Source organism: Camelus bactrianus, chromosome 36, assembly GCF_048773025.1.
Source record: "Camelus bactrianus isolate YW-2024 breed Bactrian camel chromosome 36, ASM4877302v1, whole genome shotgun sequence".
NCBI lineage: Eukaryota > Metazoa > Chordata > Mammalia > Artiodactyla > Camelidae > Camelus > Camelus bactrianus.
Genome location: NC_133574.1, coordinates 4,518,529 through 4,539,782, shown reverse-complemented (window position 1 = coordinate 4,539,782; position 21,254 = coordinate 4,518,529). Strand labels below are relative to the sequence as shown.

Here is a 21,254-nt window from a genome sequence, read left to right as displayed (position 1 = left end):
TATCTGGACTTCCTGTCCTATTTTCTAACCTGGCTATTCTTGAGCTAGTAAAACTCTCATTATCTTAATAATTATTATACTACTAATATGATTTTATTCACAATAAACCCCAAATCAATTTTATAACTTCCGATATTTTGGAGAGATGATCTTTTAATCTAGAATCATGTGATTAAAGCATCTTTTATATCTTTCAGTAGTTTTTTTTTTTTTTTTTGATAGTTCCTACTATCCTTTAGTTAGGCTATTCTTAGACATTTTACCTTGGTTGTTATTCTTGGAAAATTTTAGAATTTTTAATGCCTCCATCTGGTCTCTTAATCAGACCCTGGAGAATCCTAAACCACTGATCTGACTTTAACAAATGAGGTGAAAAGAATTGGGGGAAGCACTGTGAGCAGAAGAGACTGTGGAACCTCCAGAGTGGCGCCCTGCATTGGCTCAGATGTTCTCTGGAAAAAGTTTTCTCTATGAGACTACATAGTTCTTAGCTTGACTTTCAGTTTTCTCAGCACTTCACATTAGATTTTAAAAAGACTGTGGCAGGTTCTTACCCAGAAAAAAGCACTTGCACAAAGAGTTATATGTATACACTTTCCCCAGGTGGTAAATGGAACACGCTCTTCTTCCTAATTAAAAAAACAAGTTTAGTCAATCAAGGGATTACACCAATGAAATGATTTTTCTCCTAACTGGTCACTAATTCGTAAACAGAACTTAAAAAATAATAATAATTTTCAGACGTATCCTCCTTATTTGTAACTGCATGGGTTTTTTTTCCTTTTCTATTATCGATGTAAAACACACAACAAAATACGTACAGTGTTCATTTTAATACTATATTTTCAAAATGCACATGTGAAAAGTAAACTCTTTCCCTGCCATGGTCTGAATTTAGGGGTCTGGGTACCTGATGAGGCCAAGCTTTAAAGCTCTATTCTTTAGCTTCCCTTTGATTTCAGAAGTGACGGTAGTGACAGCTTAGACTCCATGCAGGACAGGAAGATTCACAGGTGTCTGCAGATAACTGGTCTCCACTGTGTGTTTCTTGGTTGAGCTTTATGTGTTAATTAGCTACAACTATGAAGTTTTAGAGTTTCCATCTTAGAGTTTATATTTAGATTTCTTTTTTAGAGATGAAATCAGTAAGACTCAAGATTTACCTGGAATATAAAAGCAGATACAGTATAATAAAAGCTGTAAATAAGTACATGGCCCTCCCTCTGTACCAGGACGTTTTCCAAGTAGATTTTGTACATTAATTAGACTTGTCCTTACCGCACTCATGAGGAAGCAACTCTCCTATTCTTATTTTATAGGAAACTATGGCACAGAGAAGTTAAGTTGTCCAAGATCACTCAGGAAGCAAGCTTCTGTGTTCAAATATGTATTTAGGCCACTTCATTCCCAAGGTCTCACTACCACAACGCTGGCCTCTCTAAACAATGGAGCATGCATTCGCAATTAAAGTAAACAATTCAAATAAATAACTAAAAAAAATTAAACAATTTTTTAAATAACGAAGAATGATAAAATGAAATGAGTCTTCATCTTCAATTTTTCAACAAGCATGTTCCAGTGAAAATTTAAACTTATTAGTTGGCAATTTTAAATTTACAATTGGCAGTTTAAATGTCCAAAAATCTTTTCTTCAGTATTTTTTTGTATTCTGCCAATATGATACGTTTTTGTTTTTCAGGACTCAAAAACATTACGCACATCTAATTTTGTCTAAGTTTCAGCTTTCATCTCTGGATGTACAGTCTTTCACCAACATATTCTTTGACACCATCTTCAGTTGTAAACAATGGGAACTATTCACAATGGGGATTATTAGAAGCTTATTACATTGTAAAAGACAAATGTCCCTTTCTATTTTTAGCTGAACCTCATTTTTTTCCATTTATAAAAAGAGGAGTTTGACCTGCTCCCTCCAGACATTTTCAGTGCCAACATTCTGTAGATCTGTGATTCAATTTATTAAATCTTTAGTTGGAGACATTTTCAGATGTTCCTAGTAAAAGCATTTTCTTTCCAAGTGTTATTCATGCTCACAACCTACTGTCCTGCTGCTGCTGACTGCAAGTACCATCAGCTCTAAATTATCTCAGCTAATGGAAAGAAGCAATAATACAGATGTCTCAAAAAATCATCTTTACATAGCTCTGGAATGTTGATACAAAGATATATAGTTTTATTTTTTTAATTTTGCAGCATGAGTGGCAGCAATAAATTTTCATTTCCAATTATATACAATGCCTAGCTCAAACACTGCTCAAACAGTGATGGCACTTCAACAAACGTTTCCCTGCTTCTTCTTCCCTTTCTCTGACTTTAGGGTGAGAGACACGTTGCTTTGTGCACATCCCAAACTGAAGGGAGAGCAGTGACCTGGACTTAGTTCAAGACAAGGGGGCACCTAGTCTACGATGAAAAGGAGCCGCAATAATTACGGCACATGTGAAAAAATGGGAGTCAACTATAAAAACCAATGTGTCTTTCCTTCTACATCTATGTAATTGCGGCTAATTTATATTTTGCATTTATTTATTGGCGTTATGAAAGGATACAAATCAATGCCCCTTTTCTTATACACTTATAGCAGTCTTTTTCTTTTCCCCCTCTTTACTGTTAGTATGAAGGAAGGACCACACTTCTCTTCTGTGTCCACCATTCCGGGCAGTGCTCCTTCAGCTTGGCTGCACATTAGAATAACCAGAGGAGCTTTAAAAACTTCCCTATGCCAGAATGCACCCCAGGCCACTAAGTACCATCAGAGCTTGCAGTGATGGAATCCAGGCAGCAACATTTTTTAAGGCCCCCTGGTGATTCCAACATGCAGCCAAGTCTGACAAGCCCAGAAGTAAACAGACTAAAGTGCATCTAAACAGCGCCCGCTTTTCCTGGGTAATCTCATCTATCTCCACGTGGGGACACCGCGCCTCCTATTCTGGCCGCACTTGTTCTTCCTGCTCAACCGTGTCCCGTTTGTACTCAAGTTCTGCCTGGCGCCGCTTCCAGATCTCCAGAAGTAAGGTGGCTAAGAGAGAGAGAGAACAGCAGAACGTGGATCTTCAGTGATGACTGATGCTTCAGAAATCTGTACTTAATATTTATTACCATTAACACTTTGGTAAACGGTTAATAAAATCACATTTTATTTATAGGCGATACTAATGAGAAACATGAGTTAATGCCTTTTTTTAAAGAAAAAAGAAAATGTAGATAATTTATTGAACTTTGGAAAACAGACTAACTAGCTCTCTAGCTCAGGGGAAAGGTATTAACGTGATGGTCAGGGGCAGGTGACTGTGTCTGATGCTAAAGTACCTGCTACCAGCACATTATGCCCACTAAAAACACAAATATCAGGGGGATGGGTGGGTATAGCTCAGTGGTAGAGCACGTGCTTTACATGTACAAGGTCCTGGGTTCAAGCCCCAATACCTCCATTTAAAAAGAAAGTTAGAAAGAATCACAAGTAACTGTCATAATTTAAAATCAGTGCACGATCCACCCTCCAAGCCTTCTCCTCACATCCCTCTGTCTCTTCTGTCAGAAGGACCTGACGGTGGGGAAGGGGATGAGAATGCTTTAGTAGCCCCTGCACTTCTATTTTCCACCACCCCAGTCACACAAAATTAAAATAATATTCTTAAATATGGAAAACTGCCATTTTCCTCAATCTTCGGTAAAGTACTTTTTAGAAATCGTCATTCTGTTTTAAGACTCGTAACTTCAAGTTGTAGACAAACACAACATGAAATGTTAATTGAAAATGTGGCTTCAGGGTAAATCCCCTAAGCCCTTCTTCTAACCAGAATGTTACCCCAAGGCCCCAACTCTAGAGAAATTCCAGAATAACCACTGTTCCCTCCACCATTATACCTGAGTCTCTACCATGCTCTGAGAATAAAGAGAAAAAAGACACAGTCCCTGCTTCCGGGAGCTCCTAGGTGCACAGGACTCATCGTGAAATGATGGCTGAGGAGGTGTGTTAAGAGGGCTTGGATAACAGTCAGCAGAGGGTGCTCGGGGCAGAGAGCCGGAACTGTAGCCTAGGCTCTCCCAAAGGAGGGAACCACTGTGGTGAGCTCTCAGGCGCCCTAGAAGTGATCAGGTGAAGGTATAATGTTAAGGCCATTTCTCCCTGGGGAGCTGCACATGCAAAGGAGGGAGGCCACAGAGAGCCAGGTCTCTTCCAGGAACTGCAAATAGTCTAGGAGTGAGCACAGGATGTGGGAGGCAGGTGAGGCAGCCAGGTGGAGAGATCACACAGGACTCTGTGTGCCTCCAAGTTAGAGGAGACATGCAAAGTGATCTAGAAAGAGACAAGATAGAGGCAGGGAGACCTATTGGCAGTTTCATGTGAAGTCCTTCTGAGGCCCCGCCAGGAGGAGAGAGAAGAAAACATTTCAGCCGGTGGAAGGATTGGCCACAGGTGTGATGGAAGGGCAGGAAGAGGTCAAAGATGCCGGCCAGGTTTCTGGCTTTGGCAGTGTCTTAAATTATAGTGCCGTTCCTTGAAATAAGAAGGGCAGGAAGAGGGGAAGTCGTGAGAGGAGACAACTGATTCAGTTCTGGCTGGGTGCCTGTGGGCTTCAGGAGAGATGTCCAGTAGGCAAATAAAAGTCTAGAAATCTGGAGAAACTTCTAGGCTGAGCCAAGTAGTTTTCTTGTTTCAAGAGGCTAATGGGTGTGAGTGGACAAGCTCACGAGAAGAGGTGTAGAGGGGTAGCTCTCACCCTCCTGCACATGGGAAGCATCTGGGAGCCTTTAAAAATTGTGTGCCCCAGCCTGGAGTGGGGCCTTTGTACTGTTTATTGTTTTTTAAATACTTTCCTTTTGGGGGTGGTGTTAGTTTATTTATTTTAATGGAGGCACTGGGAATTGAACCCAGGACCTCTTGCATGCCAAGCAGTTGCTCAACCACTGAGTCGTGCCCTCCCCACCTTTTTTTGTTTTTAGACATTAGCTCTACTGAGCAGCCAGTGTTGAGAATCAACCTGTAGAGAGCAGAGAGCCTTGGGGTAGAGATCAAGGAGAAGCTGCCCAGAGCCCTGCAGACCCCACCAGGGGCAGCCGGAGACGCAGGGAGCCTCGGACGGGCTGTGAGGAAAGTGAACTCAACACTCCCCAATGGCGAAGATGACGAACATGTTTCAAGCACCCACTTCCCAGCAGTGTTTGTTCTGACTTTACTAGATTTTCAGTAATACTGAGTGAGAATAGAAATAATCTGGACACAGGGATCAAATTCAAATGCTGGTTCTGACCATTCTTAGTTGCCTGATTACTGATTAAAAGGTTACCCGTCTGCCACGTGTAAAATGGGGGACCTAGAACCGTGCTCGTGGGCTGCTCTGAGCGTAATGAAATGACACCTATAAAGGCCCTCCTGACTCTCAGTGGTAATTGCTATTATTGTCCCCATTTGGGACACCAAGAAACAGAGGCACAGAAAGCGTCAAACATTTGCCCAAGATGACGGTTGGGGTCAGGAATCAAGCCAATGCCTTCTTGGATCCAGAGCCCAGGATCTTCTTACGAATAACACGGCACCGCCCAGGCTCCCTGCTCCAAAACTCGCCTCCCTTTGGCTCATTTCCTTGGTGCCTGCGCTGCACAGATGTCGTCACTGCCTGCCTGCCCGCCCGGTGTCTGACCCCGGCACTCCTCCCTCCGTCCCACACACCGCTTCCTTGGGCACACCAACCCTCACGAGGCCATTGCTGTGGGTACTCGGATGTTTACACGGAAACGCAGGTGGCAGCCCAGCCTTTTGCTATAAATGCTGCTGTCAGTGGAGGCAAATAGCTCACAGTTGGTGGCGGAGGCCACTTCTGGTCTCCTTCTTGGCGGAGAGCTGGATGGAATCCAGTTTCCCTCTGCAACTTAGACATCCAGCATGAGGTATATGTAAGGCCATCTGGCCTGTTAACATAGAAATAATGCCCCCGCAGTCTTACTTAACATTGCAACTTCCTGGCTCCACCAGGGAGCAGAAGCCATGGCCTGTTGTCCACCAAGTTTTGTTTCCATGCACAACAGCTACAATGGGGTGAGTTAACACCGGACCAGAAAATCTACAAAGCCCTCGTGTACTATTTCCTGACACTTGCAGGTCACCCAAATACCCCAGATCCTCCAAGTAAACAACTAGTAAGAGGAACGGAGCTGGCTCGTCTGTCAGATCCCTGATGGCAGGACGGATTTGGCCTCTCCTGCTCTCGGGATGATCCGTTCTCCTTCTGTGTGCCCTTCCCCGATTGAAGGAGACTGTTCTTTGTTTATGGGCTATGGAGTATTTGTGGCTGTCTGACGAGAACCTTCAAAACTAGAGCTCTTGGTGAGAATGGAAGCATGGCACCCACGTCTCATGAGCTCAGGTACCGAACAGCCTCATCTAGCCAAGACTGTGGCCAACACCAGGGGTCCACGCTGTTGAGTGTTGGGTCTGGAGAGCAATGCCTCCACCACTGAGAAGCTGCCCCACCACTTCTGCCCTTGTCCCCATCCGGGGGAGGTGACGCATCCAAGGGGTGAAAGCCTTGAGGGCACTAGGTGACTGTGGACCAAGCTGTGACTGGCTGGTCCTGCCCCCCACGTGACCCATGTTAGCCTCACATGCAGAAAATCCCCAAAGAGACCCCTGCTTGAGTGAATGGGTCACCTATAAGCCAACTGTCCTCGGGCCGCCTAAGAAGCAACACAGTATACAAAGTGAGCCACCCACTCACTACAGTCTCCAAGGCTCACAATTCCCTCATGTGACACCATGTACCCCCGGCAAAAAGAAGACCCTTACTTTGTAATTGACTTGAGAATTCTACTGCCAACACTGCCTTCCACCTTCCACTTATGAAGTTCTTTCCACTGTGTCCCCTGCTCTGCAATTGTGCAATCAGTCCAGAGCTCCTTCATGAGACAGGAAGAAGGGGCCGGGCAAAGCCAATAAAGGAATGGCACAGCCTTTAGCACCAAGAAGGTGGAAAAGTCAACTCCCAGTAGACCTTGAGCTTCAATACACACTCACCGAAATACAGCAGGATGCTAAATGGCACTCCCACAGGTCCCAGGACATGTTCAAGGCTGACCATAAAATGTCAAAGGGTGAGTGGTGGCCCAAATTGTGGGAATCCCAACACCTTTCCCAAAGCAGTTGGAATATTCCTCCCACTTACTAGCATATGAAGCTACTGAGTGCATAAAAACTAACAATCCCACACCTCGTGGTTGCTCTCTCTGCTGAGAGAGACAGCCCACACACTGTCTGTGGAGTGTGTATCTACTTTTACTTTAAACTGGAGCACCCAACCCCCATGCCTCATGGCCTTTCTGTTGCCTTCTAAAACAGCCCACTCTGTCTAAGATGTATATATCACTCTGAATAAATCTACCTTTACTGAACTGTGGCTCTCAAATTCGTTCCTGGGCAAACCAAGGACCCACACTTGGTGAGGTGCATCCCAGCAACCCAAATACGACCTGGGATAAGGCCATCCTCTCCCCCACATTTTCCTGTATCATACATTCCTTCCCAAAGGATCTCACCTTGTGCACTCCAAAATAGACAGCACTCATGTGTCCTGACCAGGATCTGCTCCTGCGTGTATCATTTCTTATTTTCACTAGAACATCAACTTCAGGAGGACAGGGATTTGGTTCTGTTCACAAAGGAAACACCAGCACATCACAGGTGCTGGAGAAGTATTAGCTGAATGAATGAGCTGTGGGAAGTCCTGGGATTTCCACCTGGAACTCCTAGCCTCTTGGGTCCCAGCTGACTCCAGGTGCTCCCTGCTACTCATGGCTGACCTCTTGCCACCACTCTCTGCTCTGCCATCACCTGCGGTGGGATGAGCTGAGATGGGCACACACCCTGGAGAGCATGGCGCATGGTTCATGAGGTTGCAACACTCTCGCCCCTTGACTGTTAGAGGTCACTTAGGATGGACAAACTGAAGGCAGCACCATGTGCACCGCCCTACCCCACAACTCACTTGAAGCACCAGGAATGCACACAGGGGAAACGCTGGCCCTTTGCAACCTAAGGAGAGGGACTATGGGTGAGAAGAGGGTCTCTGTCAACTAACAGTCTCTTTACAAGCCCAGTCTTAGGAAAGTTCTTTAAAGACACTTTTGGTATCTTCCTTGTGTTTCTGTAATCCCTCTAGATTTTGTCATTTTAATTTACACATCAGAAATACACATATTCTTGAAATTTCTATTGATTTTCAATGAAGAAAATCCTCAATTTCCTACACTGCTAAGAAAATTACTGCACTTTATTTAAAAAAAGCAGCTTCCTTTCATGACTTCCTATCTTCAAAACACCTAATTTCACAAGAATCAGTGAAGCAGGACATGAAAATAATGCTGTGCTTTATCACCTACAGGTGGGCAGGGATGAAATGAATGAGTACTGATCTCAAGAGACAGGAAGGCTGGGGCTGTATTATTCCAGCTACAGATGGAAGGGTCCATATCTGTGAGGGTGAGGAAGGACCAAGGATGAGAAACCAACATTTTCAAACCCATTTCTCTTTTTCAGAGTCCCAGACAAAACAGTGTCATTGTATCAATTAAAACAAGAACATCTGCACCCTTCTAAATGCACGCTACAACTTTACTACTACACACGGCACTCTGTCACTGACCTAAAGGCTGATGACAGCCAAGAATTTTGCAGGGATCTTATTCTGTGCTCATCCCTTTTTGTCTTTGGAACCTCAGGAAAATTGCCTCCTCTCCCTGAGTGTCATTTTCCTCATCATTCAAATGGGAGTGACACAGTCATTCATTTGCTCAGTGTCTATTCGACAACAGGAGACAGCTTACGAAAACAACAACAAAAAAAAAGCAAAACAGCAATTCTGACCTGTGCTGTCTTCCTCCTCCTCCCTGAACATGAACTTGCAGGGTAAAATGGCATCTTTCACTAAATCCCGAACTTAAGGAGCAGTTCTGATAAGGAAGTCACAGGACTGCCGTGTAACTGAGAAATGACCTGGTGAAAAAGAATGAGTTATCAGCAAATCCTCAAAACCCGTAAGGGTGAAAACCCTGGGAGCTACAGGCATGGGTGGGAGTTCCTTAGTTCCCCATTTGACAAAGCCGAGAACATTGCAGGGTCCATGAAAAACACAGATAGCCCAGTACAACCACACCATGTTTTGGAGTACACCGGGGCCACATCGCTGCTGACCTGCACTGCTGTGTGTCCCAGAGCAAGAGACCTGGGCGGGGGTGACTGTGATTGATGCTGGACAAGAACTTCCTTTTCTGTCTCTTTTGCTCTCTCTCTTCCTGCAATGAAACAACTGGTAGGACTCTGGTGGGGAGCACTGCACCCACATTTTCTGGCAAACCACACACCAGGCAGCTCTAGCTGATCTGAGAGAGGACTCTTCAATGAACATATATACACCAAAGTCAGGCAGAAGGCTGCCTGTGACCTTGGGAATCCAAACCAGTTTGTCCTGTTAATCAGGATATTAGACATCTAAAGAAAGTGTGCACCAGATGAAGATGATGCCTTAGACAGCGTTGGTGGTTATGTCCAGCAGTGTCTAAGGACAAGTCATGCTCTGGCAGATGGGAGCATTTGGGTTGCTTTCAGAGTTTGCTACTGAAGGGCTGGGACATTTCATTGGGCCTTGAATCTCCAGACCTCTTTACTCACAAAGGCAGACAAGGTAGGTGAGCCAGCTCAGCCTTTATTCCAACTTCCTAAACAAAAGGCTATGAGGTTGAAAATATATTTCTCAGACTCTTCCGCAGCAAGGGTTCCAGATGTGGCTTTAAAAATGCCCATCAGAGACTGAGATTTGCAAATATTAGCTACTATATATAAAAATAGCTAAAAACACTAAATTTCTTCTGTATAGCACAGGGAACTATAATATCTTGTAAAAGCCTTTAATGAAAAAGAATATGAAAAGGAATTCATACATATATACGTGTACATGAATGACAGGAACATTGTCCTGTACATCAGAAATTGACACATTGTAACTGACTATACTTCAATTAAAATATATATATATAATGCCCATCAGCAGCATCTGAGTGTCACTGAAAGCAGAAACCCAGATGAATGGAGGCAGAGGTGGTTGGAGGAGCTACGTTATTTTGCTGGGGTGGATGCAGCCGGCACAGGAGAGATCTAGAAGGAATGCTCACAACAGCCACTCACTGATCTGCAAGTGAGTTAGGGTAACAGCTTCCTGAAATCCTCCCCGGCCCTCCTGATGAGCCAGGTGTCTGGCGTTTCTCTGGAAATCACTAGGCGCAGCCTGGAAATCAAAGGTAAAAATTAAAAACTGCAGTCAGGCAGCGAAGAGATTGGCAGGACGCGTTGGATAAAAGTAGGTCAGAAACAACATGGAATGGGGGAGGGGAGAGAACGTGTGCTGAGGACCCTGACTTCAGTGGTGGATTGTCTGGTTGAGGACTCTGAGTCAGTATGAGTAGATGGATTGGTGTGGACTAAAATGGTGGACAGTGTTCAGATAAGTGTGTGATTTGGACTATATTTATTAGAGGAGGGGTTTTTTTTCCCTTCAACATTGATCATTTCTAGGGAGCAGAAAAATACTCTGCCACACAACATCTAAGTGCAAAAGAGATGCTACGGGATGATGGTGGTATGAAAAATTTCAGTTCTGCAGTTCCAAGGTTTCCTTAATGAGGTTCACAGCAGTTGGTACTTAAAATAAAATAAGGTACTTAAAATAAAGACATCATCATATGTACATATCCTTAAAGATGCACATATAGAGCTATAAGTGGGCCTGAAATGTGTTCTGCATTCTAAAATCCGATGAAATAAAATCAGTAGCTCAATATGCCTGTTGGCTCTATCAACATGATTTAGCTAATGATCACAGAAAGCAAAATCAGCTAGGAAATTTGAGATTTGTCTTTTCCAGTGTCAAAGTTAATATTTTTTGCTTTACTTAAAAGGATTTTTTTTAATTAGGGCTGCCAGCATCCATTGGTATACGGGGTTCAGTAGATGCGTTCAGATGTTCTAGACAGTGAATCAGAGCAAAGACTGAGGTTTAGAAATTAGTTAAATATCTCACTCGTGTGATCAGCATCCACATATTGCTATACTGAAAATCCTTAAAAGTGAGAACTTAATTAAAGCAACAAAAAGAGAGGGGAAAAAATAGCCACAGGCTTGTGGAAGTTTTGTAATGTGTAAAAATGACAAAGGGTATTCATGAGCATATTTTTAAAAACTCCTACACTTTAATAAGAAAAACAACAAACTGACATCAGGTTGCACACTGCTCCCTGTAGAAGAAGCCATGCAGATGGACTTTTATGTGAATTGGGCTGGAGCTGTAGAATTAGTTAGTCTTGCAAGTTACTCAGTTAAAAACAAACGCAAATAGGGATACACTTCTAGAATATCTGAGTAAAAATCTTGGAAAACTTACTCCTGTATGAAGCAATGACAATGGCAAAATTTGTCAAATTTAACCTCTGTAGAACTCTGGAAATTAAACAAAGGCTTCCAGCAATCCGGGGAGGGTTTATTTGGGAAAAAAAAAATAAAAAGCTAAATCTCCATACAGATAGTGAGTTTTGTGGCATTGTAAATTGATCTCCCCTCATCCCCGTATCCTCACCTAAATTGTGGCCTTTAAAAGCAACAGTCTCACAATCAAGGTAGGGGCAGAAGTGATTTGAAGTTACCCAAAAAATCCGCCCCCAGAGAGCTGTCACTATTTGACCTATCTAAAACACGTGCTGTGCAAACAGCCTGTCCCCAGAGTGTTTGTGGAAAACAATCAGCACTGAGTATTTAACATTACACCTGCCTGAGGCAGTGGTACCAGTAGAGGCTAACTAGATGCTGACTAGGAAACTTAGAAGGCAAAATTGAGTAATGAGACGTTCTGGGGGTGGAGGTAGGCTTAAAAAGCTCCAAAAAATTCTGAGAATTCTAGAAGGCCGTACACATGTGTGGCACATGGCAAGGAAAGATCTGAGAAAATCTTAAGCCTTCAACTCTGGCTGAACTAGAGGTTCTGCATAAGCAAGAACTAAAGGCTACAGAAGAGCTGCAGACTGCCTGCCGGTGCTGAGGGCATCCCTCAGCACGCAGACACACAGCCACCTGGCAACAGCTCAAACGACTGGCTCCAGGCATTGAAAGAAATCACTGTCCAATCATTATTACAGTGATGACAACTAGGCTTTCTGCACACACACTGATCACATGGCCATGCATGATAAAGAATACAGACTATACAGAATTTGTTCAGGAAAGTAACTAAATAAATAGCTGCAGCAGCAATGACAATGAAAGCAATGATAAACCCTGGAGATGAGGAAAATATGGCTTTCAGATCTGCCACATTGTAATATTTTAAATGTCCAGTTTTCAACAGAAAATTACAAGATGTACAAAGAAACAGAAATGTTTGGCCATAACACAAGGGAAAAAGTAGTCAATAGAAACTCCCTGAGGAAGCCCAGACACTGGACTTACTAGACAAAGACATAAATAAGCAATTACTCATATATTCAAAAAGCTAACAGAAACCATGCCTAAAGAATTAAATTATGTGAACATCTCATTGTACAGAGAATATCAATAGATAAAATTTATATTAAAAACCAACTAGAAATTCTAGAGATACAAATATAATGACTAAAATGAAAAATTCAATAAGAGGTTTCTCTGTAGATATGAACTTGTTGAAGAAATAGTCAGTTAACTTAAAACTATTGAGATTATCCAGTCTGTGGAACAGAAAGAAAAAGGAATGAAAAAAAATGAACACTGTGTCAGAGATAGGTGGGACACCATCAACAATACCAATACACACATAATGTGAGCGCCAGAAGGAAGGAGAGAAAAAAAGGGGTAGAAAGAATATATAAAGAAATAATGGCTGAAAACTTCCAAAATTTGATGAAAACATTAATTTGTACATCCCAGCAGCTCAACAAACTCCACTGGTATAAACATAGAGACATCTAAAATAGGCACATCAGACTCAGTGTGTGAAAAGACAAGAACAAATAATCTTGACAATAGAAAGAGAAAAGTGGCTCAACATATTCAAAGGCTCCTCAGTAAGACAGTTGATTTCACATCAAAAACCATGGAGACCAGAAGGCAGTGGGATGGTATCGTCAAAGTGATAAAAGAAAAAGACTGTCACCAAGTATTATATAGCAAGCAAAATGATTCTTCAAAAAAATTGAAGGAGAAATTAAGACACTCCTACAAAAACAAAATCTGAAAGAATCCATTGCTAGCAGGCCTGCCCTACAAGAAATACTAAGGATAGTCCAGCAGCTGTAAATGAAAGGACACTCGCCTGAAAAATAAAGAGCACTACTACATGAGTGAAAAAATAAAACAGTATAAATAGAGTATTACATGTAAATGATTTGTTCTATTTGATGTAAAGGACAACTGCATAAAACAATACTTATGAAACTGTGTAGATGCACTTATAAATGGATAAAGGTGTAATTTGTATGACAGTGACAGCATGAGGAGGGGGAGGGAAAAGATTGATACCAAAGCAAAGTTTTGTGTACTATAGAAATTAAGTTGGCATTCATGTGAACTAGATTGCTTTAAAACAAGATGTTAATTATAATCTCCAGGGCAATGGAGGAGAAGGACGAGGAGGAAGAGGAGGAGGAGGAGAAGAGGAAAAAGATAAAATAAACAACAAATTAAAATGGCACACTTGAAAATGCCTACCTTGTACAAAATGTGTAGTAATAGAGGAATGGGGAAAAAAAGACATATAGAAAGCAGATAGCAGATGTAACTTCAACCTGATAAGAAATTACATTAATGAAAATGAATTAAACATTCTAATCAAAATACTAAAGGCAGAAATAACTGGAATAGAGAATAGATGAACAACAGAGAAAAATCAACAAAAAGAAAAGTTGGTTCTTTGAAAAGATCAACAAAATTGACAAATTTTTAGCTAGTACTGAAGAAAAAAGGAGAGAAGATTCAAATTACTAAAATGAGAAATGAAAGGAGGGATGTCACTACTGCCTTTACAAAAATAACAAGGAATATAAGGGAATACCATGAGTACTTATATAGCCAATAAATGAGATAATCTAGATGAAATGGATAAATCCCTACAAGGACATAAATGACTGAAGCTAATTCAAGGAGAACTAGAAAACTCAAATAATCCTACAATAAGTAGTGACGGAAATAGTAATCCGAAACATTCCCAGAAGGAAATGCTAGGCCCGTATGGCTTTGCTGGTGAATTCCATCAACTACTTAAAGAAAAAACAAAAACAAAAACAAACAAAAATAAACAATGCTTCACAAACTCGTCTAAAAGAAAGAGGTGGGCACACTTCCCAATTCATTCAATGAGACTAGTATCACACTGATACCAAAACCAGACAAAGGCATCACAAGAAATCTACAGACTATCTCTTATGAATATAAATGCAAAAGTCCCCAACAGAATACAAGCAAATCCAATCCAGTAACATATAAAATAGACCACAATTAAGTGGGATGTATCCAGGTATGCAAAGGCACTTCAACATACAAAAGTCAATTCATGTAATACACCATATTAATAGAATAATGGATAAAAACTAGGAATAGAAGAGAACTTCCTCAGCTTGACAGACAACATCTATGAAAAACCTGGAGCAAAGATCATACATAATGGTGAAAGACTGAATTATTTCCTCCCAAAATCAACATTGTACTAGAGGTTCTACTCAAAGCAACCAAAGAAAATAAAGCCTCTAGATTAGAAAGAAAGAAAGAAAACTATTTCAATTCCAGATGACATGATATTATATATTGAAATAACAAGGAATCAACAAAAAAAAAAAAAAGAGAGAAAAGAAAAAAAAAACTATTAGAATTAATAACCCAGTCTGACCAAAATTGTAAGACACAAATCAATATATAAAAAAGTAATTATATTTCTATACAACAGTAGTGAATAATCTAAAAATAATATGAAGGAACCATTTTCATTTACAATAGCATCAAAAAGAATAAAATACTTAGGAATACTAAGAAAAATATGTGGAATAGTGAGAAAAATGTCTGAAACTTGTATATTGAAAACTAAAATACTACTAGAAGTTAAAAATGACCTAAAATAAATGGAAAGCTCTTCTGTGTTCATGGATCAGAAGCCTTATTATTGTTAGGATGGCAACTGTCCTCAAAATGACCTATAGATTCAATGCAACTCTGGCTTTTTGGCAGAAATGAACAAGCTGATCCTAAAACTAATCTGGAAATGCAAGATACCCAGAATAGTCAAAACGATCTTGAAAAAGAACAAAGTTTTGAAGTTTCCAAATTCAAAACTCACTGACAAAACTGTAATCCATACAGTGCGGTACTTGCATAAAGGACAGACAGATTGAGAGAAAAGAACTGAGAGTCCATAAACAAACTCTTACACGTAGCCAGTTAATTTTTGACAAAGATGCCATGACAATCCAATGGGGAAAAATAATCTTTACAAAAATGATGCTGGGACACCTGAACATATACTTGGAAAGAAAGAAAACTGAACTTTTATCTTAAAACCATTTATGAAAATTAACTCATAATAAATCACAGACCTGAAACTATAAAACTTTTAGAAAATGAACAATGAGAAAATCTTCAGGACTTTGGATTACAAATACTTCTAAGATATGACACCAAAAGCACAAACAACAAAAGAAAAAAAAATCAAGTAAACTGGACTTCAGTAAAATTAAAAACTTCTGTGCTTCAAAGGACTTCATCAAGAAAGTAAGAAGACAATCCACAGGATGGGTGAAAATATTTCCAATATTTTCCCTGATAAGGGACTTTTATCCAGAATAGACAAAGAAGACTTAAAACGTGACAATACAAAGACAAATACAATTAAAATGGGCAAAGACTTTGAATAGATGTTTCTCCAAAGAAGACATACAAATGGGAAATAAGCACATAAAAACATGTTCAACATCAGTAGGCATTAGGGAAACAGAAATCAAAAGCACAATGACATGCCACTTCATACCAACTAGGATGACAAATATATATGATATATGATATATAAATATGTATGATATATGATATATAAATATGTATCTATAAACCCAGTAATAAAAAGTGTTGATGAGGATATGGAGAAACTGGACTCCTCATACATTACTACTGGAAATATAAATGGTGCAGTCACTTTAAAAACTACTTTAGTAATTCCTCAAAATGTTAAAAGTAGAATACATCCCAGAAATTCCATTTTTGATATATCCTCAAGAGAACTGAAAATATGTGTTCACACAAAAACTTGTCCATGAGCATTTATAGCAGAATTATTCATCATCAACTGATGGATGGATAAGCAATGTGGTGTATTTATAACAATGGCATATTATTTGAACACAAAAAGGAATTTGGGTACTGATGTATGCTACACCATGGATGAGCCTTGACAACGTCACACTAAATGAAAGACGACAATCAACAAAGGCAGCATACTGTATGGTTCTATTTGTATGAAATGCCCAGAACAGGCAAATCTGTAGAGGCAGAAAGTAGAGTGGTGGCTGCTGGGGGCTAAGGGAAAGGAAGGTTAAGGAATGACTTACTAAAGGGTACTGGTTCCTTTTGGGAGTGATGGCTACACAACCCTGAAATGTACTTAAAACCCTAATGCACACTTTCAAAGGCTGCATTTTATGGTATGTGAATTATATCTCCATAAAGCTGTTATTCTTGAAGCTGAGCCCACTTATGGAGCAACTGGCACAGCACTGACTGCAGCATCCAGAGGGGGAGTGACCCACCTGCCCACCATGAAGAAGAGCAGCACCTGACCCAGTGTTGTAGGGGTGCATTCTTCCTGCCGACAGACACTGTGAGCAGCACAGACGAGGGGGCAAACAGACCAAGCTGAGTTCGTGAAACAGGGCAAAGACACAAAGACCTCTCAATAAAACCATTAAGAGCACACAGCCTCTAGGAGAACACATCTTTGTTTTTTAAATTTTTTATATCTGTTTTGTTTTCTATTACCTTTTTAAACAGTTCTATACGTTTACAGTTCTCATTTCATTTTTAATTCTCTTGGTTTTGATCTGTTATTGATTATTCACAGGTTTCAAATATTGTATTTTGATATTTTTCTTCTTTTTATTAAGGTTTTTAAAAGACATCTCAACTCGATTCCTAATCTGCTTCAACTTGCTCTTCTATTATAGATTATACACTGTTTTCAAACCTTCTTTTCCTCCTTTCTTTTAAAATTCTTTCTCTCTCTCTTGTTTTTAAACTTTATTCCTGCATAGGCTTTAGATAGTTAAATAAATAAACTCCTTTAAGGACCACAATAGACAATTAATACTCCTTAAGCCACAGTGCCAGAGAGATGTGAGCAGTATGAAAAAGCAGAGGCAGTACTTCTAATTAAAAGAACAAGAGAAATCCCGTAAAAGAACGATCAATGAAATAGACATTGATGGCCTACTAGATCAAGATTTCAAAAAAGAAGTGATCAAATTACTGAAGGAACTAAAAGAGATAGTGTTTGCAGACATAAAATATGTCAAAAACAAAATAGAAGCTCTAAAGAAGGGCCAAGTAGAATTGGTAAATTCATTGGTTGAAATGAGACCTGACCTAAAGGCTGTACAAAGCAGGCTAGATAATGCAGAGGAACGAATAAGTGACCTAGAAGGCAGGACAACAGAAAGCACCCAATCAGAACAGCTTAGAGAAAAACAAATAAAAAAAATAATGAAAACAATATAAGGAACCTATGGGATAATATAAAGCATGCCAATCTATGCATAATAGGGATTCCAGAAGGGGAAGAAAGAATAAAGGGGATGGCAAAGGTATTTAAAGAAATCATGACTGAAAACTTCCCAAACCTAAAGAAGGAATCAGACACCCAAGTACAGGAGGCTCAGAGGTTCCCAAACAGGAAGAGCCCAAAGAGACACACACCAAGACATATCATAATCAAGATGGCCAGACAGAAGGATAAAAAAATGATCCTAAAGGCAGCAAGAGAAAAACAAAGAGTGAGTTACAAGAGAAGGCTCTCAGCTGATTTCTGTACAGAAACACTACAGGCCAGAAGGGAGTGGCAAGATATATTCAAAGTCCTGAATGAAAAAAAAGATGCAGCCTAGAATACTTTCTCCAGCAAGGCTATCCTTCAGCATAGAAGGAGAGATAAAGAATTTCACAGAGAAGCAAAAACTAAAAGACTTTAGCAACATTAAACCCATGCTAAAAGAAATATTGAAAGGTCAACTCTAAATAGAAAAGAAGCAGGATGCTACAGAAATGAGAACTCATAAATGGAAAGGTGATAACTACCATGAATTACAAATAGAATAAACATGAAATTCTAAAAGAAGACATCTAAATCATTGAGTGGGAGAGGGAAGCAAGAAAATATAGAGTATTTTTTTCTTCTTAAATTTTTTAAATGTTTTCATGTCGGTAGGATGGGTTTGAGATTACATTACTATCTGTTTAGTACACACAGTTGCAGTAATTGGTTAACAGACTTAAAAAACAGTGTAACCACAAGCCAAAAACTTACAAGTGAGTCACAAATACTAAATACAATCCAAGATAATATAAAGGAAAATAACCATACCACAAAAGGAAGAAGAAAGGAACAAAGAGGAAATACCAAATCAACTGCAAAAATAAGTTCAAAATAGCAATAAACACTCATCTATCATTAATTACTGTAAATGTTAATGCACTAAATGCTCCAGTCAAAAGACAGAGTGGCAGACTGGATAATAAAGCAGGAACATTCAATACACTGCATACAAGAGACACACTTTAGGGAGAAGGACACATATAGATTGAGAGTGAATGGACAGAAAAGGATAATCCATGCAAATGGAAACACCAAAAAAGCAGGTGTAGCAATACTGATTTCAGACAAAATAGACTTTAAAACAAGGGCCATAAAGAAAGATAAATAAAGACATTTTAAAATGATTAAAGGAGCAATACACGATGAGGATATTACAATCATTAATGTATATACACCCAACATGAGCACCTAAGTACATAAAACAAATACTAACAGAGATAAAGGGGGAAATTGATGGGAATACAATCATTGTCAGAAATTTTAACACCACATTAACATCACTAGACAGATCTTCCAGACAGAAAATAAAGAAGGGAACAGAGAAATTAAATGATACAACAGAAAAATTAGATTTAGTGGATATTTTCAGAGCATTACAAACCCCCAAAATATGATATACATTCTTTTTAAGTGCACGTGGAACATTTTCTAGGATTGATCAAGGACTTGGTCACAAAAGAAGCCTCAAAAATTTTAAGAAGATAGAAATTATCTCAAGCATCTTTACTGACCACAATGCCATTGAAACTAGAAATCAACTACAGAGAAACAAAGGAGAAAATAAAAGGAAAGCATAGAGATTAAACACCATGCTATTAAAAAACCAATGGGTCAGTGATGAAATTAAAGTTGAAATTAAAGAATACCTTGAGACAAATGAAAATGAAAACACAACCACACAAAACTTATGGGACGCAGCAAAAGCAGTGCTAAGAGGAAAGTTTAGGGCAATACAGGCCTTCCTCAAAACAGAAGAACAATATCAAATAAACAATCTAACCCACCAGTTAAAAGAACTATAAACAGAAGAGCAGAAACACCCAAAAGTCAGAAGAAGGAAGGAAATAATAAAGATCAGGGAGGAAATAAATAAGAGATTAAAAAAAATAAAGAAAATAATCAATCAAACCAAAAGCTAGATTTTTGAAAGAGTGAATAAAATCGACAACCTTCTGGCAAAACTCAAAAACAAGAAAAAAGAGGGAGCACAAATTTGCAAAATAAGAAAGGAAAATGGAGAAATTACAACAAATAACATACAAATACACAATATCATATGAGAATATCATGAAAAACTACATAAAAAAAATGGATAAGCTAGAGGAGACGGACAAGTTTCTGGAAACATACAGTCCACCAAGACTGAATCAAGAAGACACTGACCACTTGAACAAATTGATCACTAGGAATGAAATCGAATTAACAATAAAAAAAACCTCCCTGCAAATTAAAGTCCAGGACTGGACAGCTTCACCAGGGAATTCTACCACACATACAAAGAAGAACTCATACCAGTCCTTCTCAAACTCTTCCAGAAGATTGAAAAGAAGGAATATTTCCACTCATTCTATGAAGCCACCATCGCCCTGATACCAAAACCAGACAAAGACACCACCAAAAAGGAGAATTACAGACCAATATCACTGATGAACACAGATGCAAAAAGTCCTTACCAAAATACTAACAAATAGAATCCAACAGCACATAAAAAAGATTATACATCATGCTCAAATGGGGTTAATCTCAGGGACACAAGGGTGGTTCAACATATGCAAATCAATCAATGTCATACTTCACATCAACAAGAGAAAGGACAATAACCACATGATCATCTCAATAGATGTAGAAAAGCTTTTGATAAAATTCAACACCCATTTAAGATAAAAATTCTCACCCAAGTGGGTATTGCGGGAACATATCTCAACATCATAAAAGCTATATATGACAAACCTACAGCCAGCATAGCACTCAATGGTGAAAAACTCAAAAGCTTCCCACTAAAATCTGGGACAAGACAAGGATGCCCACTATCACCACTCCTATTCAACATAGTCTTGGAAGTCCTGGCCAAAGCAATCAGGCAAGTAAGAGAAGTAAAAGGGGTCTAAATAGGAAAAGAAGAGGTAAAAGTGTCACTATATGCAGATGACATAATACTATATATAGAAAACTCTAAAAGGTCCACACAAAAACTACTAAAGCTAATGGAAGAATTTAGCAAGGTAGCAGGTTACAAGATTAATGTTCAAAAATCAGTTGCATTTCCTTACACTAATGATGAATCAACAGAAAAAGAAAGTAAAGAAACAATCCCCTTTAAAATAGTACCCAAAATAATAAAATATCTTGGAATAAATCTAACCACAGAGGTGAGAGAATTATACACAGAAAATTATAAACCATTGATGAAGGAAATTAAAGAAGACTTTAAAAAATGGAAAGGTATCCCATGCTCTTGGATTGTGAGAATCAATATTGTTAAAATGGACACAATGCCCAAGGTAATCTACAGATTTAATTCAATCCCTATCAAATTACCCTGGACATATTTCATAGAACTAGAACAAATCACAATAAAATTTATATGGAACGATCAAA

General features: G+C 39.4%; 1 long non-coding RNA gene and 1 other non-coding gene across 26 annotated transcripts in view; one reads left to right on the top strand and one right to left on the bottom strand.

Moving 5' to 3' along the window:
- LOC123617641 (uncharacterized) overlaps positions 1–21,254 on the bottom strand; it is a 65,298-nt gene that overhangs the window by 22,347 nt on the left and 21,697 nt on the right. For 21 of the 25 annotated variants that reach the window (XR_012504421.1, XR_012504424.1, XR_012504406.1 and 18 more), the window contains 4 exons: positions 10,199–10,298; positions 8,882–9,010; positions 911–3,040; positions 555–629 (listed from right to left, as the gene is read on the bottom strand). This is a non-coding gene — a long non-coding RNA (uncharacterized LOC123617641). Of the gene's footprint in view, positions 1–554; positions 630–910; positions 3,041–7,036; positions 7,093–7,554; positions 7,668–8,881; positions 9,011–9,208; positions 9,310–10,198; positions 10,299–21,254 lie in introns of all 25 variants that reach the window. The other 4 variants (XR_012504422.1, XR_012504419.1, XR_012504417.1 and 1 more) reach the window with 4 other exon arrangements.
- On the top strand, positions 3,380–3,452 carry TRNAV-UAC (transfer RNA valine (anticodon UAC)). Its single transcript has one exon. It is a non-coding gene; the product is annotated as a tRNA-Val (tRNA).